The sequence below is a fragment of the Artemia franciscana genome, chromosome 1 (assembly GCF_032884065.1).
Source record: "Artemia franciscana chromosome 1, ASM3288406v1, whole genome shotgun sequence".
NCBI classification, from domain to species: Eukaryota; Metazoa; Arthropoda; class Branchiopoda; order Anostraca; family Artemiidae; genus Artemia; species Artemia franciscana.
This window is the reverse complement of record NC_088863.1, coordinates 56,581,502-56,598,129: the sequence shown is the minus strand read 5'-3', so window position 1 is coordinate 56,598,129 and position 16,628 is coordinate 56,581,502. Positions and strand designations below refer to the sequence as shown.

Below are 16,628 nucleotides of genomic sequence, written 5' to 3'. Positions count from 1 at the left end.
ATTTTTTTAGCTGAAAGTAAGGAGCGACATTAAAACTTAAAACGAACAGAAATTACTCCGTATATGAAATGAGTTGTCCCCTCCACAATCCCTCGCTCTTTACGCTAAAGTTTGACTCTTTGCCACAATTCTACTTTTTAAAACAATTAAAAGCTTTAGCGCAAAGAGCGAGGGATTGTGGAGGGGACAACTCATTTCATATACGGAGTAATTTCTGTTCGTTTTAAGTTTTAATGTCGCTCCTTACTTTCAGCTAAAAAAATTAGTTTTTTTTATTTAATTTAACTACTAAGGCTACTTGACCAGTGCCTTGATAAGCATCAAACCACCTGATACCAACACAACCCGTTACTCTTTTCTGTCACTTGAATTTATCAAAACTTCACCCTTTACCCCCTCGCAAGAAGTTCTGATTTACTTTAAATCTTTCTTATGAATTCTTCCATACTCATCTGGGGAGAATATGTTTTTGTTTAACTCCAGAGTCACCAAAATGCAGAGTCTTTGGTGTTTTACCATCTTTTATTCATAAAAATGACTTAAACATCTCGGCCATTATTTTATTAAAGCCCCAGAAAGTGGGACTGAACAAACTTCGAAACATAAGCTAAGCGAAAATACCAACTATACAAAAGGAAATACTTAATTTAAAACAAATAATATAACATTATGGTATGGCTGGTATTTTGTAGCAAAGGAGGATCTAATGTTCAACGTTACAGTTTTTTTTTCTCGCTGCAATATACTCAACACTCCGGTCCGTAAAGTTATAAACTCTTAATAAAATACTGAAAGCCAATTTGGAAACCCACCTAAAACAGTCACAATTTTTGGTTTAAACGATGAATTCGCGTGTCATTATCCAAAGAAGCTTTCGATCATGAAGGATAGCAGAGAACTAAGTTTGTCTCTTCCACAGATTTCCCAGGATGGACAATGTGTTTGAAATACGCCATGGCGCAGGCCACTTCCAGACGATCCCAAACACAGGGAAATAGTAGAAAGTCGAACAGTCGAAAAGTAGCTTTGACCATGTTGTTGAACAAGAATCGTAAGAAGATTAAGAATTCAGCTGAGAAAAATTCCGACAGTAAATTAAGTAGTTGAAATGAAACAGAAGTATGTTAAGAAGAAAGTTTATACATTATATCAACAACAGGGATAGACAAACTGGGAATGTTCTACAGTATTTTAGGGGGTGGGGGACAAAGTTATGAAATACAAGGTCCTTAAGGATGAAAGAAATCGAATTGCGAAACTAAAACATAATATATTAGACCAATCAATCCAGGACTAGAATAAAAATCGCATCAAAGGTATATATGGAGCTGCGACTGCATATACAAAAAAAAAAAAAAACGTTAAAAGGTTATTTAGCTGCCCTCTCACGGATTTTGATATTGCACTAGAAACTTGAAGTTACAATCGAATTAGTGAGCCCTTTTCCCAATTTTTAATACAAACTGTTATACATATGTACACACACCTAAAATGGATTTAGTACAGAGACTCCACACTTCTATTTTGAACTCTTTGATTATGCAGACTGAAACCCTTATTTAGCCTTCATTTCAACTACGTACAACACACTGTCTCTGTAGGCTACTATATAAATAAAAAAAAACAAGTTTTTTAAACTAAAAGTAAGGAGCAACATTAAAACTTAAAAAAAACAGAAATTATTCCGTGTATAAAAAGGGTTGACCCCTTCTCAACGCCTGGCTCTTTACGTTAAAGTTTGACTCTTTCTCTCAACTCTACTTTTTGAAACAATAAAAAACTTAAGCGTACAGAGTGAAGCGTGGAGGAGGGTTCAATCCCTTTTATATACGGATTATTTCTTTCAGTTTCAAGTTTTGATGTCGCTCCTTACTTGTAGTTTAAAAAACTTGTTTTTCTTATTATATTTCTGAACGCTTTTTAATTAATCCATATTTTGATTTTGGCTCTAATTAAAACGAAATTTACATATTATTTTTTTTTTGGCTATATGGCTCTCTCATAGGTTTGATCGGACGATTTTGATAAGAAAAGGGGGTGGGCGAGGAGGCCTAGTTCTCCTCCAATTTTGTGTTACTTCAAAATGAAATTAAATTTTTCTATTTTTTATGAACATTTTTGTTAATAATAAACATGCTTACCTTACGAATTAACTTACGTAACGAATTTTTAGATTTGTGTATTTCTATTACGTATATGAGGGGGTTCGCCCCCTCGTCAATACCTCGTTCTCTACACTAAAGCTTGAATTTTGTCAAAAATCTTTAAGAATGACCCCTAAATCACAAAGGGCTTAGAATAAATAGTTGAAATTACTGAAAATGCTTTAGCGTAAAGAGCAAGGGATTATGGAGGAGACGAACCCCCTTACATAAGTAATATTTTACGTTCGTTTTAAGTTTTATTGCTGCTCATTACTTCCAGTTGAAAAAAATTATTTATTTTCTTGTTTTTTTTTAAATAATGCTAGAAAATCCTGCGCCCCCTTCATGAAAATTCTCTTCCCTCATGAAAAATTCCTCCATGAAAAGATCATCCCACGTATTCTCCTCCCTGAGACACACCCCCAACCCAACGTGAAAGAGTCCCCCTGAAAACGTCTGTATACTTATTAATTAACAATTGCTATATGTAAATAATAGTCAAAGTTTGTGACTTGTAGCCCCTCTTCCGGGGACTGGGGGGGGGGATAAGTGATCCCAAAAAACATATTTATTAGAGTTTCAACTAAGTTGAACAGAATAGCTATCTCAAAATTTTGATCCAGTGACTTTGGGGAAAAAATGTTCGTGGGAGGGGGACTAGGTGCCCTCCGATTTTTTTGGTCACTTAAAAAGGGCACTAAAACTTTAAATTTCCGTCAGAATGAGCCATCTTGCGGCGTTCTAGGACAACTGGGTCGATACGTTCACCCCTGAAAAAAAAAAAAAAAAAAATTAACACGCATCCGTGATTTGTCTCCTGGCAAAAAATACAAAATTCCACAGTTTGTTAAAAGAAGCTTGAAATTTCTACAGTAGGGTTCTCTGAAAGGCTGAATCTGATGGTGTGATTTTTGTTCATATTCTATGACTTTTAGGGGATTTTTCCCCTATTTTCTAAAATAAGACAAACATTCTCGGGCTTTTAACTTTTGATGGGTAAAACTGAACTTGATGAAACTTATATATTTAAAATCAGCATTAAAATGCAATTCTTTTGATGTACCTATTGATACCAAAACTCCGTTTTTTAGAGTTTCGGTTTCTATTGAGCCAGGTAACTCCTTACTACAGTTCGTTACCACGAACTGTTTGATTCAGCTTTGAAGCCTTGGGCTCGAAATTAGTTATTTGAATAATTTGGAACGCCTCTAGGAGGCTAAGTCTTCACGCACTAAATTACCCGTCAAGCGTTATTCCTCGATCCTTTCAATTTGTTTGATTAAAATGGATATTTTTGTAACTCTTGCGAGGTGCATAATGGGCCCACGGGGAACCTTGAAACATATAAACAATAGATAGGGTGGCTAGGCATCCTCTAATCTGTTTTACTTTCATAAAAAGAACAATGAATCTCAGAATTTGTGATTAAACGGTCACTGCTCAAGTATATTATGACCAGTCTGTTTAATCAAATGTTAAAAATAATTAATAAAACGGTAAAAACTTAAAAAAAAATTAAAATAACAAGTAGACCCCACAGCCTTAATGAGAACCCCCATTACAAAGGATTACAAAGGCTTAAAAATCTCTGATGATTCTGATTCCCGCCAGGTGTGGTCACATCATCTACATATTAAAATTGGAATAAAAATTCCAATTAAAGGTTCGAGCCCTTGCACAAAAGTTACGCGTATTATGCTACCTAGAAAACATATTTTTAGTGGGCTTCAATAATTTTCATTAAAATTGCTGCATTTGGATTCTGCAGTCAAGGAGGCATTACTACCTCGAGTCAAAATCAAACAGTAGGTAGTAACGAACTGTGAGTAGGAAGCAGCCCGGCTCAATAGTAACCGAAACTCTAAAAAATAACTTTTTATGCGTACAGATTTATCAAAAGAATCCAACCGTTATGTTCATTCCAAATATATAAGTTTAAAGTTTCACTTTCCCATCAAAAGCTTCGAGCCTGAAAAAATATGCCTGATTTTTGAAAAAAAGAGGAAACAAGCCCTAAAAGTCATACGTTCTCAATGAAAATCATACTGTCAGATTCAGCTTATTAAAAAACCCTATTGTAAAGGTTCCAAGCACCTTTTCGCAAAATTTGCAATTTTGTGTTTTTGCCAGAAGAAAGATCACAGTCTTGTTTTTTGCTTTTTTATTGTTTTTCCCCCAGGGGTGATCGTACTGACCCAGTGGTCCTAAAATATCAAAAGAAGGTTCATTCAAGCCGAAATTAAAAATTCTAACGTCCCTTTTAAGATACCAAAAAGATTTAAGGGCAACTATGCCCACTCCCACGTCCCTATTTTCTAAAAATCATCAAATCAAAATTTTGAGATTTTTTTTGCATAGTTAAATGGAAGAATAACTATGCCTTTGGAGATAACACAACTCTTGACATCACTGGGAAATGGTCTTTAAGTTATAAAATTTGTCCATTGTTTACTGGGAATTTGTTACTGGGAAGTATTCATATGTTTCTAGGGTGGGGGAAGGGTGCATCTTTTGTTAGGATAATTTTCCCCGGGCACAGTTTTTCATGTTAGGGAAGTTTCCAGGGGATGAATTTAACAGGATAAATTTTACAGAGGATAATTTGCCAGAATTATCGTACAAAATTCTTCTTGAGTCTTCTTGAGTCCTTGCCTACTCAATTTTACGCGTGGAGTTGTTAAGGGTAATTTTCAGGGGGAAAGTTTCACCAGGATTGTATAGTCTGAAGGATATACCCATAGGGAGGAGAGATTTTTAGTTAGCGGTGGAGCCAGATTTCCTTGAATAATTAAAAAAATACTATCGGAAACTAAATGAAAAATAAGTTTTTTTTTAACGGAAAGTAAGAAGCCAAATTAAAACTTAAAATGAACATAAATAATTATATTTATGAGGAGGGTTGCCTTCCCTCGACACTTCGCTCTTTACGCACAATTCCAAATTTTGTCCCTATTCTTTAAGAACGACTCCTGAATTACAAGGTCATTTAATTAGAACGAAAAGAATCTTTTATAAAAGCACTAATAAACTTTAGCATAAAGAGTTGGTGTTGAAAAGGGGGCATCCCCCCTCATTTATGTATTAGTTTCTGTTCATTTTAAGTTTCAAACTCCTCCTTACTTTCAGCTTAAAAATTTTTTTTTTTCACTTGATAATTTTAAAAAAGGGTAGGGGTGAGTCCTCTGATTTTTTTTTTCTTCTATAAAAGGGATCCTAGATCTTAAAACATGCAATTGAATGAGCCTCCTCATAATATTTTACACTCTTCTATAATTATGTGAAAACGTGTAAAATAATATTGTTAACATGGGGGGGGGGATAGATTCTGTGTCCAAGTCTCTTCATTAAAATATTCGATTATTCTTTCAAGTGTCCATAAGCGATCACACATCAAAAGATGTGAGACATGTATAAGTACTCACAGGGTGGGGTAAACTATTAGCTTAATTTGTAAATAAATAAAAAAAAAATAAATTTTTTTATTTATTTGGAGCCCCATTTCCCACAGCATTTTTTAAACGTTTTTAGATACTTTAATGTCTCTCAATTAATAGGTGCTATCTTCTACAAACTTTAAAGTTCTAGTGGAGCCAGAAGGGTGAAATTTTATAGCTCTTTTCTACCAACAACACTCTTTACAAACGGGTAAGAAGACGTAATTCCAAGTCCTTATGAACAAAAACACTTTCGTTAGGGACTCAAGTCTGTTAAACGAACCGAGCCAATGATGGCTTCGTTAGTCCTTTTCGGAAGGGGGCAGTGATTTTTTTTTTTTTGTCTCGATAGAATATTTAATATTAGCTAGTTAGATAGATAGATAGATACATGTTTATTTACAACAAAAATTAAACCATATGAACCAACAGTGCAAATGCCTAATGGCATACTTAAGCGCGTGGTGTGTCACCAAAAAAAAAAAAAAAAAAAAAAAAAAAAAAAAAAAAAAAAAAAAAAAAAAAAAAAAAAAAAAGAAATAACCGCCATTACTTCGGCTTAAACTAATGTGCACTTCTTACGGAAATGAAACTTCAACACGCACAACGGAAAATATTATGGGAGACTAGCAACATGATTTCTTAATAATTTCATAAATTTATTTCTATCACTACAATTTCTCACAGCTATTGGAATCAAATTCCAAACTTTTGGACCAATATGATGCAAACTAAATCCCGTTATTTCAAATCCTGTTATTCCAAAATTACCATCATTAGTGACAAAGGTAACAACATATCTAGCCCCTTAGATTAATATAACCCCCTACTCATATTTTTCTGGTTTCTTTGCCCCCTCCCCCCTCTAACACACTTTTAAAGTATCAACTTAAAATCTATAACTGCTCCCAGGATAGTAATGAATGATATTCAGCAGTTTGAGTGAGGGTAAGGGACATTAACCCAAATATTTTATCCCCTTCCTTGTAGATTCCAAAAAAAAAAATTTTGTTGAGCATTTTCAATAAAAATGTATCTTTTTGGAATATTCATTCTAAAACATCGACAAATACTCCCTCCCCCGGATTTTTAAGGATAAGTTTCCCCCTTTTTGATTTATATACCCGCCTCCCTATATTGAAAAATTTGAGCTGGTACTCCTGTTGAATTTGCTAGAGCCCATAGCTCCCTTTGGTAAAGGCTGACTGAGAACTTTCAAATTTAATAGTCCTTAATTCACTCATCAATGGGACGCCTTCATCTCAATAAAAAAGAAAGGTCAATGAACACCATAGCAGTGCTTGGAGTATTTCTCCACTTCTATTTCGTAATAGCACCTTCACATTTTAAAATGCTCCTTCTAGCTCCACCATTTGGGTACAATCTACCCACCTTTCTGCTAAAATGGATCCGGAGTACTTTTGCTTTATATGGGGTACTTCCAAAATTTAGGGCCCTTACTTTTGCACATGCAGAGAACGTGTCAGCCCAGGAAGGTCATTTCTGGGCCCTTGATTTCTTAATGAAAATCTTGAAATATTGAACCAATGCTATGTACAAAGGTAACCCATCGACAGAGGGGGGAGGGGAAGAAGGATGGCAACAAAATGTGTCACGACCTTCTGAATTAATACTGACCCTCAAAAAACAAAAATCACTTCTAATTTGTGATTGAAGGAATTATCTCTCAATAATTTACGAACATATCTTCAGTATCGTAAACCCTGAAAAAAAGATGCATGGCACACATAACTCTGAACCAAGCCAGTGCTCCAGTATTGATAAGTCGTATACATGAAACCTCTACTTTGAAACTGAGTGATTGTGTATTTAAGTACCCTTGCCCCCTGTAGCTTCACAGATTATGTTGCAACTGGGCTCGCCTTATCTTTGACTTTTTAATCGTCCTCATTAAGATACTGCAGTAGTTTGATATTTTAATCCCGTACCACATGACGTTTGGGGCACCAAAGGGGTTAAAAAGGACGGAAAAGAAAGTTTGTTGTCCTCTGATTGCTCTCGTAACTGAAAAGGCACTTAATCTCATAATTGAATAAACCCTTCCAAGACTTTCTATGATAGCCCGTCCTATATAATAACACAGGGGTGAAAAATTATTACCAAAATCATTGGGAGACATCTTCCGGCTGTCACGGTTATGAATTGTCCAAACCACGAAGCCATATATTTTTTTTTGTTCTAGTTCAAGCATAGATGATGACAGGGTAAACTTCTTATTACAAAATATTTGAGCTTTTTAAACTTAAAAGTTTTTTTTCATATTATTTGTGTTTTCTTTTTGAATTGCAAGAGTCAAATAAACATAAAATAATTGTTTAAATAAGGAAAACTCTATTAGATTACTCTAAAAGTAGATACGGCTCACACGCAATACTTGTTTTTTTTTTTTTTTGCTTGTTCGGGTATTATTTTTTCATTTTATCTTACTTCCTGCTTATTTGTTTGTTTTCCTTTAAATTGTATTCTTGCATTTATTTGATTATCGAAGGTTTGTTTACTTGTACTGGGTGTCTTTTCTAGTATCGATAGGTTTTTTACATCTGTCTTCATTTATGTTTTATGCAGTCCCCTGCCAAATAGAATTCTTTACTCTCATTTTTAAATTTCTGTAGTCTCTAAAGAGAATGGATTTTATTAATGGATTTAATTTAACCAAACAAAAATTAAAATACTCATAGCTAGGGAAAGGGAAGGGTTGAGGTGAGAAGTAGCACCTAGAAACCTCGTTGCCCTCCTTGAATGATTAAAAAACAGGAATTTAGGCCTGATGGCTGATGGAAGATTATCCACTTAAGTGGCTAACTAATTACTCCCCCCCTTTCCCATCAAATGATGTTGAACTAGCCCTTTTGACATCCAATTTGGATACCAATTTTGGATATCAAGATCTAAACATGTATCAGAATATAACATGAATAATAAAAAACCAGGCATTAAGGAACCCTTGTTATTTATAAAGTCAAGATGTTTGTCATTTTCTTTCTTATAGTTTTTGTTTTTTATGCCTTGGTTTCCACCATTATTAACCTTGCTCAAAAAGCCATAAGATGTTTGACATTATATGTTAAAGATTTTAATCAATATGCATTGGCTACAACTGTCTGTTGGCTAATGGATGTGCACTCATCAGAATCCTTAATTAAAATTTTTTATTGCATGTGAAACAATTCCATTTACCAAAATAAGAGCAAATGCTTTCCTGTACTATTGAGTCAAAAAGTGCACTGAAATTATTTTGCCAGAGCAAGACTTTGGTTTTGTCGTGTTTTTTTTTTCTAGCACATGGATTTCAGCTTATTCCTGGAAAGTGGTAAGGGTCTACCTTCTGCAGTTTTTACGGAAAGTGTGGACCTTAGGCTGGATTGATGAATATGACTTTGTATTTTGGAAAGCTTCGTAGAACTCTTGCCTGGGACCGAAAATCTATTATTTCTAACCATTTCTGTTCGTTATTTCAGCTGAGTTTATCATTCGGTTTTTTGCACTTGGGATTGCGGTAGAGAATTGGTATCAGGTGTGGCTCTTAAACTTTAAAAGTTTTCTCATTGTTAAAGAAATTAGAATTTATTCTTTGCTCCTTTCTAAGTGATGACGTTAGAAACTTCGCCAACGGCAAAAAAATCAAATTTTGAACTAAGACAGATAGATTTTTTTTTCGACGGCAGTCAATAGCTCTTGATGAACTGATCAAAGTATATGTCTTCCATTTTTTGGTAGATGAATTCCTTCATAAGATATGTCAGTTTGAAAGTTTAAAGGGGTTGACAACCTCAGTAGTAAGGTACACACTGAAACCGAAAATAGGCCGATACCAATTGTGAGATATATAGGGGAGTTTTAAGCAACAGTCGGCGGTAAGCTCATAATCTTATTCGCCAGTGAGGGGTTTGTAAAGTTTGCTAGTTGGTGTGCCTATTATTTATATCCGTTGTATTTGATGGTAAGACCAATTTGGTTCCAGTGGTAAGACATTTAGGGGACTTATAAGTAATAATAGGCTGTTAGGCTATAATCGTCTTTGGCGATGAGGGGTTTACAACGTTTGCTAGTTGCAATGAGGGTTTTGCGACTTTTGCGATTTGGTGTACCCAGTATTTATTTTAAGAACCTTACAGATTAACAACTTCAGCGTTTAATCGAGGCAAGAAAACAAAACAAAGTGTTCCTCTTGCAACGCTTTTCTCGGTGAAGCCAAATAAAGGTTGCCACAACACTTGACGTTGCCCATACAACGTAGATCTAGTTCTATTTTTTTATTCTTATGGTATGTTTTTGCAAGACAATGAAAGTATTCCTTATTTTAAGAGAACCAGGTTAACTAATACTTTGGTGCCTTTTTAAAATTTGACTGACTCTTTTGTGAGAAATGTTAAACCACTGAACAGAACGAGAATTTTTGTGTCATAATATTTGTTATAAGTGAACTCTTTGCTTCTCTATTCCTTTAAAATATGGTTGGATAGTCGTCCTTCTTTACCTTACTTTCGGCGGGAACCAGACGAAGAACTGTCCTGCCCGGCACTAATGGACTTTGGAATAAAGTCCAACAAACAATTCAATCTGTTGGTGGCATCCTCCCCTATGATCTTCAGCCAGTATCTGTCCCATCTTTCACCATGCCTACAGAAGGCACCCCGTAGCTAAGGGTCCCTCTTGAATTTTGACAAATATTTTTCATCTGGCCTCCCTGGTGCCAGTTCCAAGATGCTGCTAGATCGCAGATTAGTACTTTTTGACAAATCCTACCTTTGGGTCGGTGCAAAGTGTGATCGAGAAGTTTGAGGCAACGTCTCTTAATGGTAGTAGATAGCTTTTCAGTCTGGTCACAGTAGCTTCTAACTTCACTATTAGAAATTCTAGACCATATGCTAATTTGGAGTATATAGCAAAGCCAGCAATGATTGAACGCGTCCATTGCTTAGCCTATACAGCCTTTAGCATTCATGTTTCTTAGGTGTACAGTAGCACAGTTCAAACAGATGCTATATAGACTCTTACATTGTTTTGGTTGAGATCTCACGTCTGGTCCATTGCACCTTTTTCAGACTGGTAAAGATTCCCCAAGCTGATATCCAAGCAGAAATGTCTTTACCATTTCCACTATCTGGCGTTAAAATTAACCCCGGGTACTTAAATTTATTGACATTTTTGATTGGTTTGTCGTCCTTGATGATTTGATATTGAGCAGAATGATTGACGACCATCATTTTAGTCTTGGAGATGTTTATGGTAAGCCCAATGCGCTTCAGAGTCTTGGAGGCATGGTCAATCATGTCCTGTAAGCCGTCGGCTGTCGCCTCCAACACGATTACATCTTCTGCAAAAACTAAGTCTGTCAAAGATTGAGGAAAATCATCCAATTGACGATAGACAACTCCTCTGTGGTTGATCAGGGCATTATTCATTATCCAACATATTGTGTATTTGAATAGAATGTGTGATAGGAGACATCTCTGCTTGAAACCCGACTCAAATGTCATTGTCATTATGATTCTTTATTTATTGTCTGCCGTTTCCCAAATAACGGGCCATAGAGCCCTTTGGGATATTGTTTTCGTTATTGTTATTTTATGAAAATAAATAGAACTTGAACTTAAAATGTAATCTTGGGAGTATTGTTACCCAGAATAGGGACACCAGCCTCAGTATCCATGTATCCCCCTCAGATGATGTTTATGAGGTCCTGTGGTGGTCCATATTCAGCCATAATCCTCCATAGTTCTTCCCTGACAAGGGAATCAAAAACAGCAGTAAAATCAATTAAAGCAATGAACAGTGGTAGGTGATTCCTGTTGTACTGTTGCTGGATGAGTGAGTATCTACTCCAGGCAGTTCATCTCAAGTCTGAATGCTTGTTCAGAATATATTGGCTTATCACACACATCCTTAAATCTATTCATGAGAATGACACAAACGATTTTCATTGCATGGTCAATTTTGGAAATGCCTCTGCAACCGCCACAAACATTCTTGTCCCCTTTTTTGAAGACTTGAATGAGGGCTGACCCTTTCCTGCCTTTTTGGAAAGCCTTTGTCATCTAGGCCTGTGCAAGCAGGTCAGTTAGTTGGCATAATAGGGATGGCGAAGCCTTGTTCATTTAGGAAAAAATTACATCCTCTCCTCGTGTCTTGTTACTCTTTATATGCTTAAGCGCTTTTAGTAGTTCTGCTATAATTGGTTGGTCCATGTTTACATTACAAAGTGCCCTAGCAGCATTGGAGAAAGGAGGCAGATCTTATAAAGCATTGACGGGATTCAGTAGCTCAGAGAAGTGTTCTCGCCAGCGTTCCAATTGTCCTTCTTCGGATCGGATGATTTCACCACACTTGCCTTCCAGTGTATTAGCTGTTGAAGGGATTTTCCCGTTGATTTTTTTTCTTAGCGATTTAAACATTTTCTTAGTATTATCATTTTTGGACATATGCTCAAGCTCATTTGCACTATCTAAACAGTACTGCTCTTGGTCCTGTTTGACTGATAGTTTAACTGCTTTTCGGGCTGCTTTTATCGGTTCTTTTGCCCCACCATTGAGTGTGGCACTTTTTTTGTAACTAGCTCTATGATCCAGTCAGAAATCTAGATTCGTCTTTTCTGGTTGGTGTGGCCAACTTAAAAAATATAATAAAAAAAACAACAAAAACAGTAAATTGTCAGACATTCCAAATATTATATACCTTTTGAGTGCCATAGACCAAGAGATTATATGGAAATGCATTCGTGACTTGAACTATAACATTCTCTTCCTCACTAGTAAAATTTATTATGGGATTTTTCAAGACCTATATAAAATTTAATCATGCGACATGTCTAGATACTTGACTAGATTCCCCAGGAGATCTACTACAAAGTAGTAAAAAGGAAAATAAGATGGGGACAGGGGTGAAATCATCATAAGAAAAAAAATAGGTAAACAGTTTGTTCAGTATGTATTCTTTAATCTAACTCATAAACCATGGTTACTTGACAGGAAAGCACAAATTACGAAATTTTCCGGCACAAGTTACGAAATTGTGGGAAAGTTCCCCTGTTTTGCGTTTCCTATGTCTCTGGGCTTAGAAACCGACTAATATTGAACTAAAAAAGTTAGTTCCCACTATGAAATGAAATATAAGATGGTCTCTAGTAGTGACCACTTCGACACATGCGCAGAAAAATCTCACATCTCATGAAAAGAAATAAAGTAGTTCTTAGTGTAGTTTGTGCACAATGGAAATTTGCAAACTGAAAACTGCCATTTTGTGCAACGGGGCTCAATCCTTGCACTACATTGTAAAAGATTTTCTCGGAGAACCCTGAACAGATGAGTGCTTTGATTGATCCAATATCTTTTCTGGAGGAAAGTAAGAATTGAATTTGGGAATAACTTCCGATTTTCTGTAAGGCCGACCGCTCTCAACTTTGGACGAATAACTTCCAATCAAACCAGTGACAACGCGACATCTAAAGTCCTTCAATGTCATCTTGTTAGCATTTGGCATAGTCGAAAACTAGAACAATAAATAGCATTGACCCTTGTAATGTCGACAAAGTGCCAGAGTAGGTGGTACCACCACTTTCTCTTTTTCTTTCTATCGCATAGAGAGGCTTTAACACATCAAATTTGTCGACACAGCTTTGTTGTACTCATTGTTGTACTTGTTGTATCTGGCAACCACTATTGGGCATGTAATTTGGGTAGCAGACCCATCTTTCTCCTTCCTACCGATCTGTGTCACTCCTGCTCCTTTGCGAATCGTCGAACAAAGTTATATACATGGTTTGTCCTTCCAGCGTACACTACAGATTCCATTTGACCTCACAGTGTAGTTCAAATCACCTCGTCTCAGCTCTTTCGGCTTTGAGTTTAGGTAGATCCTTACGGTTTGCGTGTCTGGTCTAACCCGGATCCTGTAGCCTCGTTTTAAGGGCTTCATATGCTAATACTGCTTGGAAACAATGCTTCCTTTGAATTTTAGCCATACTTTCGTCGACGGCCTACTCTTTGGTAGTTCTTGTAAGTCTTTCAAAAGCTTGAGCGTGGCTTGTCAATGAGAGGTCTGATCTTGTAGAGCTTGTAATAGTTGTCAATTTCTTTCCGGGGTAAGATCAACTTGTCATTGAGATGAACGTGAGCAAGAAGTCAGCTGAAACGGCTCATATTCATCAGCCCAGAGTTGTAAATACCTCTGAGTTCATCGTGACTTGACCAAAAATCTCGATAAGATGATACTGCCTTGACACCCATTAGAATATTTATTGCTAAAAAAAACTTGCATTTAATCTCGACTAGTTGGGGTGAACGAAACACCTTTCCGAGCAACATATAAGTTCGTTTGAAATACGATATAGTCAATCAGATGAAGATCAAACAGCTCGAGGAAAAAATCCATCGGAATTTTTGGAATTTTGAATCCCAATGGGCCCTGTAGACTTGGCGAAGAGCTTGACATGTTTGACTTCAAATACTTTATTCTAATTCTCCACTGTAACTCCAAGGGAAGAGAATATTCATTGTTACTCACTTCTGGCTCGTAGTTGACTTCCCAGACACACAGATACAGAGAGAAAGATAGAGAGTGAGATAGACAGACAGAGAGAAAGAGAGAGAGAGAGAGAGAGAGAGAGAGAGAGAGAGAAAGAGAAAGAGAGGGAAGGAGATATATATATATATATATATATATATATATATATATATATATATATATATATATATATATATATATATAGAGAGAGAGAGAGAGAGAGAGAGAGAGAGAGAGAAAGAGAGGGAAGGAGAGAGATATATATAGAGAGAGAGATGGTCAAGAAAACAGCCGCTCCAACCCACAAGCACAGAGAGAGAGAGAAAAAAAATACACCAACAAACAAGGAAAAACAGAAACGGGGATAAGCAAACATCTGCCCAGACACACAGGCACAGAAAGAGACAAAAACACATACGTGTATGCAGAGTTAGATACACAAAAACACAAAGAGAGACACGGGGATGAGCAAACATCCAATCAGACACATAGTAACAGTGACAGAGAGAGAGAGAGAGAGAGAGAGAGAGAGAGAGAGAGAGAGAGAGAGAGAGAGAGAGAGAGAGAGAGAGAGAGAGTAAATAATATAGACTTTATGCATACCACAATGCTAAGCAATACTTTACAAATAATTTTTTGTATCATTTCCCTCATAGGATAGTCACCTTATCCCTTGAAATATATACGTCCTTATTGTTATCGGCTTAACCCATATCCGAATGCTAGGCAATACTTTTCAAAAGTTTGATAATTTCACTTCCCTCATAGGGTTCTCGTATCATCGTTTAAAATAAATATAATTTGTTTAATTTCGATTTTATACATACCCTAGAACTATGCCGTACATTTAAAAAGGCTTTATTGTATCATTTCCGCTATTGGGCCGTCGTACCATTGCTTAAAATATGTATGATTTTATTAGTTTAGACTTCATGCAAACCTCAAGACTAAGCAACTCCTTTAAGGGCTTTATTTTATTATTTCTCTCATATTGCTGTCGTTTCATCGCTTAAAATATATACATTCGATACAATTTAATTCGTTAATTTCAACTTTATGCATACTGCAGTACTAGAAAATACTTTTCAAACGGCTATATTGTATCATTTCCCTCATAGAACTGTCATCTCATCGCTTAAATATATACGACTTTGTTCATTTTACCTTTATGCATTCCACAATGCTAAGCAATACTTTTCAATACGCTATATTGTATCTTTTTCCTTATAGGGCTGTCGTATCATCACTTAAATATATACAACTTTGTTTATTTTGCTTTTATTCATACCATAATGGTAAGCAATATTTTTCAATAGGCTCTATTTTATTATTTCCCTCGTATGGCTGTGTCGTACAATATGCTATATTGTATCTTTTACCTAATATATACGACTTTCTTTATTTGTTTTTATGCATATCATACTGCTAAGCAATATTTTTCAATATTGCTTAACTTTGTTAATTTTGACTTTATGCATATAAAAACACTAAGCAATACTTTTCAATAGGCTCTATTGTATTATTTCCCTCATAGGCTTATCGTCTAAAGAATCAAATATGTACGACTTTTTTAATTTTGACTTTTTGGATACCACAATGCTAAGTAATACTTTTCAACAGGCTTTATTGTATCATTTCCCTCATAAGGATGTCGTTTCGTTGCTTAAATATGCACAACTTTGTTAATTTTGGGTTTATGCTAACCAAAATGCAAAGTAATACTTTTCAAAGTGCTTTATTGTATCATTTTCCTTTTAGGACTGTCGTCTCATGGCTTAAATGTATACGACTTTGTTAATTTCAACTTTATACATACCACAATGTTAAGCAATACTTTTCAATAGGCTTTATTGTATCATATCCCTCATATGGCTGTCATCTCATCACTTAAAAGGGCTTTGTTATATCATTTCCCTCATATCTGTCGTTCCGTCGCTTAAATATATACAAATTTGTTAATTTTGACTTTATACATACCACGATGCTAAGTAATATTTTTCAATAGTTTTTATTCTGTCATTTTCCTCATAGGGCTGTCGTCGAGTCGCTTAGATCTATACGACCGTATGTATACAAAAATACTAAGCAATGCTTTTCAATAGGCTTTATTGTATAATTTCCCTCATAGGGCTGTCGTATCTTCACTTAATTATATATAGTTTTGTTAATTTTAGGTTTATGAATACCACAATGCTAAGCAAAACTTTTCAATAGGCTTTATTGTATATTTTCCCTCATAGGGCTGGCATCTCATGCCTCATATATGTCGTTCCATCGCTTAAATATATACAAATTTGTTAGTTTTGACTTTATACATACCACAATGTTAAGTAATACTTTTCAATAGGCTTTATTCTATCATTTCCCTCATAGATCTGTCGTCGAGTCGCTTTTATATGTACGACTTTGTTAATTTGGACCGTATGTATACAAAAATACTAAGCAATGCTTTTCAATAGGTTCTATTGTATCATTTCCCTCATATGGCTGTCGTACCTTCACTTAAATATATACAATTTTTTTTAAT

General features: G+C 35.5%; 1 protein-coding gene across 6 annotated transcripts in view; it reads right to left on the bottom strand.

Annotated features, from left to right (window-relative positions):
- Positions 1 to 16,628, bottom strand: part of LOC136031546 (uncharacterized) — a 611,644-nt gene that overhangs the window by 176,078 nt on the left and 418,938 nt on the right. The window contains exon 1 of one of the 6 annotated variants that reach the window (XM_065711235.1): positions 813 to 886. The exons of 4 other annotated variants lie outside the window; for them this stretch is intronic. The gene's annotated coding sequence lies outside the window, so the exon portion shown is untranslated. Of the gene's footprint in view, positions 1 to 812; positions 887 to 16,628 lie in introns of those variants that run through there. One more of the 6 variants, XM_065711240.1, reaches the window with a different exon arrangement.